The sequence below is a fragment of the Vulpes lagopus genome, chromosome 1 (assembly GCF_018345385.1).
Source record: "Vulpes lagopus strain Blue_001 chromosome 1, ASM1834538v1, whole genome shotgun sequence".
In the NCBI taxonomy this organism is placed as follows: Eukaryota; Metazoa; Chordata; class Mammalia; order Carnivora; family Canidae; genus Vulpes; species Vulpes lagopus.
In genome coordinates, this window is record NC_054824.1 from 108,659,525 (window position 1) to 108,672,499 (window position 12,975).

A 12,975-nucleotide genomic window follows, 5' to 3' on the forward strand; every position below is an offset into this window, starting at 1 on the left:
CCCGCTGTCCACGCCCATCGGGGGCCTCTTCCCGGGGTGCCCCCACCCCCGCTTTATATCTTCTGTGTCTTGCCTCCCGTGCAGTTGCCTAGAAAAGGTCAAAAGTATAAAATCCAAATGTTAACAACAAACATATGATTCATGCTTGTAGCGTAAGAGGGCGCTGTTGGCTAAAGAAGGGATGGTGTTCGATTTATTTATTTATTTTTAATTTATTTTATTTTTTAATTTTTTTCTTTTTTCTTTTTTTCTTTTTTCTTTTCTTTCTTTTCTTTTTTGATGTTTGATTTAAAAGGAGCTTTGCAGCCTCCACAGCGCGGGCTGATGCCTTATCCCGAGGCCATCTGTTTTTTGTGGTTACTGATGTCCTTTACATAGCATCAGTTTGTAACTCAAACTTGGGAACTCAGACATCTATAAGTTATTTGTCGAGAATTGTTTTGTTTTCTGCACTTTCTGAATAAATACAAACTAACAGTTTAACTCTTCATGATCAAGAATTGTATCCTTATTTCATTCAGATCAATTTGTTTCACATCTCACATACATGCAAGGATATTTTAGGCATTATTTGAGTTGTCTACCTAGACATGTGTCTAATTAGGTGAAAATCCTGTTTTTCACTTGGTATTTTATAGGCCTATTGAAAAGTGACCAACTGTGGGAAGGCTGTTTTTATGTGATGTTGGCCCCCAGGAACTTATTTCTGCCTGGAGTGGAGCCTGGGCTTTGCCCTTGGGGCGGGGGGCATTTTACTCAGATGGGGAGGGAGGCACCAAGGACAGCCTGGGGAAACAAGGCAGAAATTAGAACTGCTCTATACAAAGATACCCAAGGATGTAACACTGAGCCAGCTTCTGTGGTTGAATGGGGATGTGACAGCAGCCAGCAATTCCTGGGAAACAAGAGGCATCATGAGGAACCTATCAGACCACCCATGAGGGGAACGGAGGTATAGAATGTGGTGAGATCTGTGGTCACAGCTGTGTCTGGCCCTCCTGCTGTTCCAGCACAGATGGGGGCCCTTCCTCCGCCCCCCAGTCCCATCAGGGGGCATGGTGGCCACAGGTTTTACAGAAGCATGTGCTGGAAGATGGTTGGTTGGCTTCCCTCCCATCCCTGCCCCAGCATCTCACACTTTGTTCTGATTTCCCACATCTTCATGTCTGTCCCCTCCTTGGGTTTGCTGTTTCTCCCTGAGGGCAGTTCATGGCTCTTCTCTGTCTACCTCCTTGTACAAGTGACGAGTACAGGTGACAGGTGGGAATGTCTTAGCCAGTGGTTTTAGGACCTGACATGTGGTCACCAGAGCTGGAAGGGTCACTGACTAGCTACATGGGGTTGCATGCCCAGTGGGCATTCAGGGGCTGGTGTTGGCCTGACCAGTATCCATACGGTCTGTCAGGACCCCGTCCAGGAGGGGAGGGGCTGAGACAGTTTTACATTAGTTTCTCAGGCTTACATCTGTATAGTGTCCCTTGTCGATTTTGTACATGTGTGTGCTTAAATAGGCATCACACACATAGGTATTCCTAAAATGGTCTAAATCTATTTTAAGATACATACTTAAGAATAATTAAGAATGTGCATGTATGTATATGTATGTGGTATGTCTATATATGTGCTCATGTATACATAGTGTATGTATATGTACATATGGTGTGTGTGTATGTGTGAATATTCAAATGTAGTGTGTGTATATGTATACATGTTTCTTTATCCATATTCAATGAGCCCTCTCGTCAGACCTGGCTGGCTTTCACTGGCCTTCGCTGTCCACCAGAAGGTCAAGCACCACTTCTAGCAGGATGCCCAAATTATGGGATCCTTCAGGATTTTAGTGTCCTGGTACACAGTACAAAAGCGTGCAGTACTTTACAATAGTGAGTACTACTACCTGCCTCATTGGACTTTTGTAAGGATTAAGTGGGTCAATGTGTGCAGTACATCAATATCTGTCGCATGATAAAACTCAACAAATGTTGGCCATTATTTTGATCATCAAAGTCCTTTCTGGCATTCAAGCTTTATCTTCCCCTGCTTCCTTATAAACACTGGTTGGTTCTGAATGTGCCTTCCTATCTCCACATCTCACCTCTCTCTCCCCGGGGGTACCCTCTCCACCTTGTCTGCCTCTTGAATTACTGGATGGGTGTCTTTCAAGACCCTCCCTGTCACCTCTTGCCACAGGACTGACTGATTTCCTTGGTTAGGATGACTTCCTGTGCCCCTCCCTCCTCTTGTTCTTGATAACATTGAGACAGTTACCATGTGGTAGCTTGTACTGTGATGTTTGGGCACATCTTCTACTTCCCTGAATAGATTATACATTTCCTTAGGACAGAGACTAAGTCCTGCAGACTTACCTACCAGGTATATCAAAGATGGTAGTGAGCTAGCAACCTCAAAAACAAATAAGCAAACACAAAATCCACCAGAGTTTTCTGGTATTTCCTATTTTTCTCCTCTCCTGATTAACCCAATTTCTGTTGTGCCTGCTGCCTCTTACCTAGTTCAATGTATTCAACGAAGAGGATATTAGTTTAAGACATGATATTCATTTTTTGGATACAGTTGCCTTTTTGTCAATGGCATCTTCAATATTATCACAGCTAAAAAGCACCTATTGTCTATATTTACCATATTCTTTGTTGGATAGTTTTAGATAAAGACCACTGCCCTAAAATAATGATTTAAAGAAAATTAAAATATAGAATCAAAGATTGCTAGAAATTACTTCCCTAACCTTTCTCCAATATATGAATCCTTTCTCTGAAGTTGAGATGGGCAGATGTCCAGCATCTGTTGGAAATTCAGAGGAATTAAAATGTCTTATGAGGTGGCTTGTTCCCTTTGGGTAATCCCTACTTAATAGGAGTTCTTCCTAATATTGTTATAGTTTTCCTCTTTGTGACTTCTACCTAGGGGTTTTAGCTATGCCATTCTGAGATACACAGAATAATGATAATTTCGTCTCCACAGACAGATCTTCAAATATTTGAAGGCAGCAATTATTCACATGCCGAGTCTCCCCCCTGTGAAACATCTGAATTCTTTTAATCTTACCTTTTATGTTATGATTCTAGTTCTTTTTCCATTCTTGCTGCTTCTTCTAGAAACTCATATAGGGTATCCAATGTGCAATGTCCAGGGAGCAAACACAATATTGATGCAGACTATTAGTCATGGAAATATCTTCAAGATTAATGCCAAATAACAGTTATAGCTGATATACCACATAAGATGCAAGGAACTGTATTTCTCATAGAAGAGATCTGTCATCTGAACCAGGATATTCTAAGAAAATTTATTCCCACAGTTTGAGCAGAAAAGAGAATTCTCAGATAAATACATGTTGTTAAGTAGCCCCTACAGAAAGATCTTCCTTCCTTCCTTCCTTTCTTTCTTTCTTTCTTTCTTTCTTTCTTTCTTTCTTTCTTTCTTCCTTCCTTCCTTCCTTCCTTCCTTCCTTCCTTCCTTCCTTCCTTCCTTCCTTCCTTCCTTTCTTCCTTTCTTTTTTAATAGGAAATATATTCTACTTGGCTTAATTTCACGAGGGCTGGGAGGACATCTTCCTGGCTATGCAATGAAGATGTTCTGTTTGTCCCCACCTCTTTTTCCCTGATTCAATCTCTGTCATTCTGAGTGGAGTGTGGGGTTGTGGTCAGGGAGAGTGCTGTGATAGCCAGTGAGCCTGCGATTCAGGAGTTCTCAGCTGTGTCTTCCAGGAATGCTCCTCTGGCTCCTTTTCAATCCATGGCAGGAGCACCGGATTGTTCTTGGTTATGTGTGGCACATGGTCATGGGCATCTTTCCCAAGCCAAGGAGAGAGCTGACTTTGATGGCTCTACTCCTCCCTCCTTTGGAGCTCCCCCAGCTATCTGCCCATTCCACTCCACCTTGGGTAAAGGTCCATGGTAGCCCCGCTCCCAGAGTGGGTCCTGGGGGCCTGAGTGTTCCTACAACCTTTCCTAACTCTTTGCTTTTGTCTTTTCCGGGCTCTGATCTTCGGTAGGATCCAGAAGGTAGAAGAGATTAACCAAAGGAGTGGGTCCCTGCTAATCCACTAGCTGGTTAATCTGCTATTTCTCCCTTAATGTCAAGACTTGGTTAGAGGCATATCTTCTAACTAAGGTCTGGAGTAAGTACTCCACCTTCTAGGTGGCTAGATGGTGAGATATTGTGGGCACATGGGCCTTTCTCAACACTTCAAATTGTACCATGAGTGTGGTTGCCAGTGTATATTCACACACGTTAATTAAGCCTGGTCCATTCATAAGCCTTTTTTTCCCTCTCCTTTGAACTATGAATTGTGAATTAAGAATTGTGTTGTTAAAAAAAAAAAAAAAAGACTTGTGTTGTTCTCCAAGACCCTGATTTTGGAGCTTACTTTTCTGGTACTCTTCATAAACATTAGCTGTTACCAGTGATAAGAGGTAGGAAGGAATAAGCCACTGAGATTTCTCTGACTAATTAGGTAACTGAAACATTCTCCATGTTTTTAAAAAAGATATATTATTTTAAAATTCAGGCACCCATTTATTAACTTCTTAACACTAAATTCTATAGCAAAGCAGTAAAGTCAGGGTTCTTGGAGACCATGAAATGAACTAGCTCCTATACCAGGTATGCCCCGGCCCCTTGCCCACCGCAGGATGGGCCACTCTGGTATGTTTAAGCTGATAAATCCCACTGGAAGGTGGTCTTAGAAAAATTGAGTTTTGGGTTAGGCTTTGCAGCTCTACTGTGTAAATTTTATTTGTTTGTTTTGGTTTGTTTCTTTAATGTATCCACATCCTTAACCCCCTTTTCTTCTGTGGGTTTTCTGCTCTGCTTTAAATATTTAAAAGTGCACAGAGTAGCATGAATAGTCCCTCTGTGTATCTCATCTCATCTGAATCCGTGTAGCAGTCACACAGATTCAGGTGCCTGGATCACTGGTGTGCATGGTGGGACTGCAGGGGCAGGAGTGGGAGATGCTAGGTGGCATGGCCTCCTGTCAGGGACCTGGGGAGCAGAGAGAAATGATGCCAAGTGGTCATGACAAGGAGAGGGGTGGGGTCAGGTGCATGCTGTCCTCTACAACACCCTCGAGAGTTGGAACACAGCTTCTGAAGCCACATAGAGTGGAGCCCATCCCTGCCACGGCTTCTCTGACTCCATAATCTCTTTAAGCTGAGCCCAGAAACACAAGGCCAGGTGGTAGTGGAAAGAAGGCAGAGGGACTGGGCGGGGGTGGCAAGCAAAGGATACGTGTGGGGCATACCTCAGGCCACATAGACTCTTGCCGTGGGGCAATGCGACTCTTTCTTACCATACCATCAAATTTTTAAAGAAAAACAAAGAAATTTGGACTTCTGCGTAAACTCTCCTTAGTCCAAATATTTTAAGAACACTGCTCATTTAAGAACACTGCTCATTCATTTAACGTAAGCTGCTGATTTTTCCTTGTAAAATGGGAGTAATAATAATAATACCTAAGCCACATAGGGTTGTGTGTGGATTGCACCAGGTAACATTTGGCTGTCACTGCGGGATTTCCTGGCAGATGGCAAGCAGTTATTAAATGGAATGATGAATATTATCGTGGTTGTTATTATTTGAGTTAATCAAAATCAGAAGGAACAATGATTCGTTTGTAACAAATCAAGTCCTTCCCTAGTTTGGAACTCAAATACCACCTGGCAGGTATTTGATTCCTAACACATTCACTCATTTAATGCCTCTGTTGAGGATCTGTTCTGTGTTAATACTTAAGGATGAAGTAATGGGTGATGTGAGGTAGTTCTCAAGGGTCTGGCCCTAACCTTAACTAGTCCTTACATAAACCAGGGAGGGAACCAGATGTGTCTGTAGAGTCCATATTTTTGTCATGGCCTCTCAGTGTGAGCTCTTTTGACCCACTTAATAGTACAACAGAGTGTCAACCTCTATTGTTCAGGCAAATAACATACAAATGACCTATTTATAAAACATACCCCCAGATTATAAAACAGAGATTTAACAGCTCTTAATAACCACCAAATATCCAAATCTTTCTCCCTATTTGCTCCCACACCCTGCAGGGTGATTGATTACTCCATTTTCCCCAGCACAATTGTGTGATTATCATTCATTGATAGGCTGGAGACACTGTAACCTGACTATAGAATCAGAGCTAACCAGTTCTTTGGGAACTCTGTGGATTTGTTAGCAAGGCTGCTGGCTTTCTGCTACTAACTACCTTCTAAGTTGAAAGTTATCCTGAAAATTCATTAATAGGCATGTTGGACCAGAAACTCTGATGATTATTAGTTCTGATCATCACTGAAATGAGAGAAAAACATGGAAGTGCTGACTTACTCTAGACTGACTAGACTGACTAGGATGGCAGGACACATTTGCCAGCAACACATTAAGTGTTATCATGTTCTAATCTGGTGGGATGTTTGTGTACAATTAGCATTAGTGATGCAAATTTGAACATCTCTCCTCAGGTGTGCCTGGATGAGGATGTCTGAATGGCACAGACATCTGAGAAACTGCTCATTCATAGACAAGACATTCTATGAAAGGGCTTAGTAGTGCTATTGGATCCCAAGTCTCGGATGAAGTGTCTACTTTGTGCCAGGTATTATGACAAGCATCTAGGACTACCGGACACCAAACCATCAAGTAAGTAACTCAAAAAGCCTTTGTTGAGGGCAGCCGGGGTGGCTCAGCAGTTTAGTGCCGCCTTTAGCCCAGGGCGTGATCCTGGAGACCCGGGATCAAGTCTGACGTTGGGCTCCCTGCATGAAGCCTGGTTCTGTCTCTGCCTCTCTCTCTGCGTCTCTCATTAATAAATAAATAAAATCTTTAAAAAAAAAAAGGCTTTGTTAACACTATGGTGTTAATCATATTGTATTTTATAAATGTATTAAATCAGCACATTACACTTTAAACCTATGCAGTAATATATCAGTCATATCTTAATTAAAAAAAGAAAAAGACAACCCTCCTCATCCTGACCCCTCCAAACCAAACGCCTTTCTTGAGTGGAAAGAGAGTGGTATGGACTGTGCCCTCCATGTCTTTTTCCTAGCTTAGGGGCTCTCCTTGGCCACACATTGGAAGCATAATAAGCATAATTTAAAAATCCCAATGTCCTGACAACACCCCAGACCAAACTGATCAGAATCTTTGGGACTGGGGCATCCTCATGACTCCAATGCTGTGCACTGAGGTTTAAGGACTACCGTCCTGTGCTTTTGGGAAGTTATGTCTGTTGTTTTGCTCTGCCAGGGATTGGCATCTGGGATGCTTTAGTTGATTTCAGAACAAAGTAGGGTGGTGAGCAGCGTGCAGGGAAACCACTCCTGGCTGGAGGGGGCTGAGGGAGGATGGCTCAGCTCTCTCTATCTACAATGTAAAGGCTGTACAGTCCATCTGCTCCCAGTATGCCCTGAATGCCACAGACATCTGAGAAAGTGCTATTCTGCAGCCACCTTTCTGCACAACTGGTTACTTTCCCCAAAACATTAGTGTACTGTTTGCATAAGCCATTCTCCAGAACTAAGAAGTGACTTTGTTGTGCAGAATGTGACATTCGCGTCCCACACTGGTCCGGTGCTCCTGGTCTCTGTAAAGCATGCCACTGTCAAATTGATCTATCACACAGTCCATTCTCCTGACCCTCCACCTTGACAGGTGTGAGTCCCCCTTCCCCACATTCTTTCACCAAGTTCTCTCCATTCCCAGGGCCATCATCCCAGTCCAGTCACCCAAAACAACAACCTCCTAAGTGGTCAGGGCTGGAGAGGTTTCTTTATTTTATTTTATTTTTTAAAGATTTATTTATTCATTCAGAGAGAGCGAAGAGAGAGGCAGAGACACAGGCAGAGGGAGAAGCAGGCTCCATGCAGGGAGCCCGACATGGGACAGGATCCCGGGTCTCCAGGATCACACCCCAGGCTGCAGGTGGCGCTAAACCGCTGCGCCACCGGGGCTGCCCGAGAAGTTTCTTTAAAAGTGCACATCTATGTCATGTACCCTGAACCTCCTTGGTTTGATGGCTTTAAGACCAGAAGGGTTGTTCATACAGATCTACTCCACATGGACTCCACTTGTCTCAGTTGCTCTCTCCTGTGCCCTGGCCCCTGGTTCTCAACATGCAAGCCTTCTTCATATTGTTCCTTCTCCCCAAACTGCCCTGCTCCTTCCCACCTTGGGGCTCTGAGTTCTCTGTTCCCACATTCATGTGGCAGGGAAGGTTAAGACTCTCTAAATAGTCCATGGGAGTACTCAATTTCCCAGCCCCTTGGAGTTGGCTTTGGCCACACTACTAGCTCTGGTCAAGGTGTTGGGAGGGATGTGGCCAGTGTTACTTTGGGGCTGAAGTTGAGAATTGTCTTCCTCATGCTCTCTTCTCTTGACACTGTGACAGAACAGAAGCATCTTGGATTGGACAAAAGCAAGTGTTTCAGAGAATTTCCTAGAATTTGAAAGGGTGAAAAAATAAATTCTATTTATGTTTGTTTTTTCTCACTTCAAGTACAGTGTGCTGTGTTTCTGGGTGGTGGGCAACCTTCCATGCATCAGAAGGAGTCAGGCCTCTTGTCTTCATGGTCTATCAGCTCATAGTCCCTCAGAGTCTTCTCTGTTAGCACATGGGGAAAGAGGGTAGGATTGCAGGAGGGTGAATTTTGTGGGCTGGGCTGGGCACACACCATCAGTTTCCTCATTGGTTGACCAGGGCTTTTCCCTTGGATCAGCATCCAGCTGTGCTGCCTAGAGCTGGGCTTGCATTCTGCTGCTAGGTATTAGTGTCCCACCCCTCCCATATGAGCACATGCCCACACATTCAGACTTCTCTAGTCCCAGCTACAAAAATGTGGATGTGAGGCCTGCCCCTAAGCTGTCTGTTGTCTGAGAACCTATACTGGTGAATTAACACTTGGAGCTGTCTTCAACTTGGAGGTGAGTGTTCGTTCACCCAGCTCCTGGGGTGTGACCTGCCACACCACATTCCCGAGGTAGGTGAACATATGCAGAGTTACTAGAAGGGGAAGAACACTTAGTAGCTCACATCTTTGTTACTAAGCCCATCTCCCCAGATCAGAATTATTATTATCATTATTTTTAAAGATTCACCTCATTCATTTGAGAGAGAGCACAAGCAAACAAAGGAGCACAAGTAGGAAGGACAGAGGGAGAGGGAGAGAGAATCTCAGGCAGGCTCCAGTCTGAGTGCAGAGCCTGATGCAAGGCTCAATCTCATGATCCTGAGACCATTACTCAGGCAGAAACCAAGAGTCAGATGCTCAATTAGCTGTGCCACCAAAGTGCCCCTCCCCAGATCAAAATTATTCAAAGTTTCTACCATATTTTACATAGTCACAGGTTAGCATTGTTTTTTCAAGACTTACTGCTAAGTTCTTGGTTAGGATCTACCAAAAACTTGATTTGAATGGCTGAACTTCCCCAAAGGACATCTCAAATTCAAGACTAGATTTTCTTCTGTTGAACCAATTGTATCCTAGGGCAGAATGGTAAACTCTAGGGGCTCCTCCTTTGGTGATTTCCCACGTCAGAAACTTGTCTTTGTCCTCAGTATCCCGTATTTATATCCCCTGGAGTAAGAATTGCTGTTATTGTTTTCACATAATTGGTGTAAGTGCCATAATCTTAGATGTTGAATTCTCATTGTATTATATATTTAACAATTAATTTACTAAGATGATAGATCCTATTCCCCCCTGAACTTTGGGTTCTGAGAGATTTTAGCCAGCATTGCCACACTTTAGGAGAAACTATACATTAGTGGAATTACAGAAGGAAGTGTATATGGTGTTCTTCTGCTGGAGACTGTATTCAGTTAAAACCTGTAGTTGTAAGAGATATACTGATTTTTAAAAACAATACTGAGAGTGCAGCCCTCCAGGCAAACAAAAGAGTACCAGGAAGATGTTTAAGGATCAAGAGACATCTACACGAAACATTTCTTGATGCACATTCTGAAAGTTTGTGCATGCTGGTTTCAAAATGATGAATCAGTTGGGGGTTGCATTTGGCTGCTGGTGCCAAGAAACCCAAGAGCACAGAGGCTTAAACCAAAGTAGGGATTTATTTTTTCTCAAGTAATACCAACCTGAAGGTGACTAGTCTAAATTGATATGAAGTTTCATAGTATTTTTTAGGGATCCAAGTTTATTATAGCTTTCCTTCTGCTGACCTTCGTCTTCATGTTTTCAAGATGGCTACTGGAGCACCAGCCATCATATTTTCATTTCAGCAAGAAAGAAATGAAAGGTCAAAGGGCAAAAATGATATTAATCATCTGAGTCCTCTCACAAGTGATCTCTCTACGTATCTCCTTTGCCAGAGTTATGTCAAATTTCCATTGTTAGCTGCAAGGGAGGCTGAAAGGGTACATTTTAGCTGGTTGCGTAACATCACTTCCAAATATTGGGTCTCTATTGGTATAGAAGGAGAGAAGAAGAGGTTTTGGGCAAGCAAATGGTGGTATCTGCCACCAAGACTTCTCAGAATCTTGAATATGCTAATGAGCATTATTTTATCTATGCAAGGGACTTCATATGCAGTGTGTCTCCAGCTGACTTAACTCTGCTGTCCCTTTCCGTGGGGTATTACATAAGGTAGGTGTCCTCTGGAACACACGTTAGGAAATTCTGCTTCAGTCAGCTTATTATAGAGGTGCATGTGGACCTCTGTGTTCCACACCAGGCATACATAGACCACTCACAATTCAACTCACGTTTACATTTTATAGCAGGAGAACTGAAGCACCAAAAGTTGAAAGGTAACTTGGCAAGCTAGTTTCTGAGATGAGACTCACATTTTTGGGTTTCATGATTACCCAATACTCAGCTCTCATTAACCTTGATCATCCCAAATCTTATACTATCCCTCCTGGATGTGCTGAATAAAGCACCCTGCATAGAGGCCTGATCCAGGGCTGGTTTTGTTCCCAGTATCCAACCTGACCCCTCTCAGTCATAGACACAGACTATTCAGGTGGGAGCATGGGGACGTGCAGTTAGAGTCTGCCAACGGAGGGGCTCCTTGCTTGGTTAATGCCCCATATGAGCTCAGTATCCTCCTATGACCTCATTCTTGAAGGGCTTAACCCAGCCCAGCAGTTATTCTTCACTCACACTTCATAACAAAATGGGCTTTTTAAAAATTACATTTGCTGATAAAGAGGAAGAATGCTTTTGTTATTTGAAATGTCACTTTAGAGTTGACAGATGCTGGCCATGTAAACAACAGGAGTTCTCCATGAATGTTGACATTTGAAAGCTCAGATTTCATCAGGTCCATGTCTGGACCAGTGGGAAACTCTCCATCACACTATGGTCCACACACAGATGATCCCAATGCAACAGGAGGATAGAGAGACCATCCAGCTGCTGAGACAGTCGGCAGAAACCGTTGTATGGTCAGGATATAGCAGCACTGGTCAGAGTTAATGGGCACAGCTGAAGTGTCTACAACAGGAATTTTATGTGAATGAACTGTAATACACACAATCTCAATTTAGCACAGTAACAGTTATTATTATAATCCTACATAAAGTGTTTAACATTACATTTATCGGAAATTACACGTATCTCAATGGCTGTAAAGGTTTGAAATGTTAATGGGGAAAAGAGCCACTTCTAAGAAGTTTGTTTGTCCTAAATCCTCTGAAATTGATCACATTTTAGATAACATGTTTGTCCTGAAAACTCCCCTCTAAGACCTGTTTTTGGGATTTGCTTTGAACAGACAAATAATAAAGAGTATAATTATAACTGTTCAGTAGATTGGAAGCAGAACTTAATTTATCTATTGATTTTGGCTAGTTAGGGTGGGAATGCTAATTTTATTTGCATATAAAGCAGCTCTAGTTGCTGAAACCAGAAACTAAAATTGCATTTTCCTATATTTAACAAGCTGAATTGCTTCTTAACGTCAGCAGAAATGGATGTTTCTCCCAAGCAGAACTATTTTGAGAGCAGTCCTTGGCACAATAAGCATAGTTACTGTCTGTAGAAGATCTCTTAGGGGTGTTTAATACCAAAGTTTGTTTCTTAGGTCACGGTCAGCGCAAAACAATGGAAAGTCCAGTTGGAAATTGTATTAAGTTCCTATGGCTGTTGTAATAAATTACCACAAAGTTGGTGGCCTAAAACAACAGTTTTAACAATTCTGGAGACTGAAAGTCCAAAATCAATATTACTGGACAAGGCTACCCTTTCTCTGGAGGATCTAGGGGAGAATCCTTCCTGGCATCTTCCAGCTTCTGGTGGCCACCGGTTTTCCTTGGCTTGTGGCCATATCCCTCTAATCCCTGCATCCATTCTCACATGGTCTCCTCCTCTTCTGTTTGTATCAAAACTCCCTCTGTTCCTCTATCAGGACTCTTGTGATGGTGCTGAGATTCCACTCAGGTCATCAAGGAAGATCTCCCCATCTCAAACCCTTAACTTAATCACATCTGCAAGGTTATTTTTGTTGTTGTTGTTGCTCTTGTTGTTGTCATTTTTTAAAACCACTTCAGGTTCTAGGGATCAGGGGTATGGTATCTTTTGGGGGGCAATTTTTAGCATTTTACAAATATCAGAGCTGACTGGTAAAGTTTAACGGAAACACATGGGAAGATGAAATCTAAAGTTTTAGGAACTCTAACGCTATGATCTAGGAATCCCTAGAGAATCTCAAACTCAGATTAGAGCAGACCCTCAGATAACCCATTGATACCTGGACTGGGATTCTTGCCCTGTGTTGAGAGTGACTACATCATTGGAAAGGCTAATTCTACTGTGAGATATTTAATGAGTGTCACTGAGGTGACTTAGGGAGTTCTGATACACCATTTCTGGCAGTCCTGAGAGTCAAATCCTGGGTGAAGTTTCCTTGGATGATTTTATGTTGAATCAGGTATTATTTTTATGGAGGAATTACTTGTAACTTTGAGGAGTCTTTGAGAGCCCCTGAAGCCATTTGGTAGAT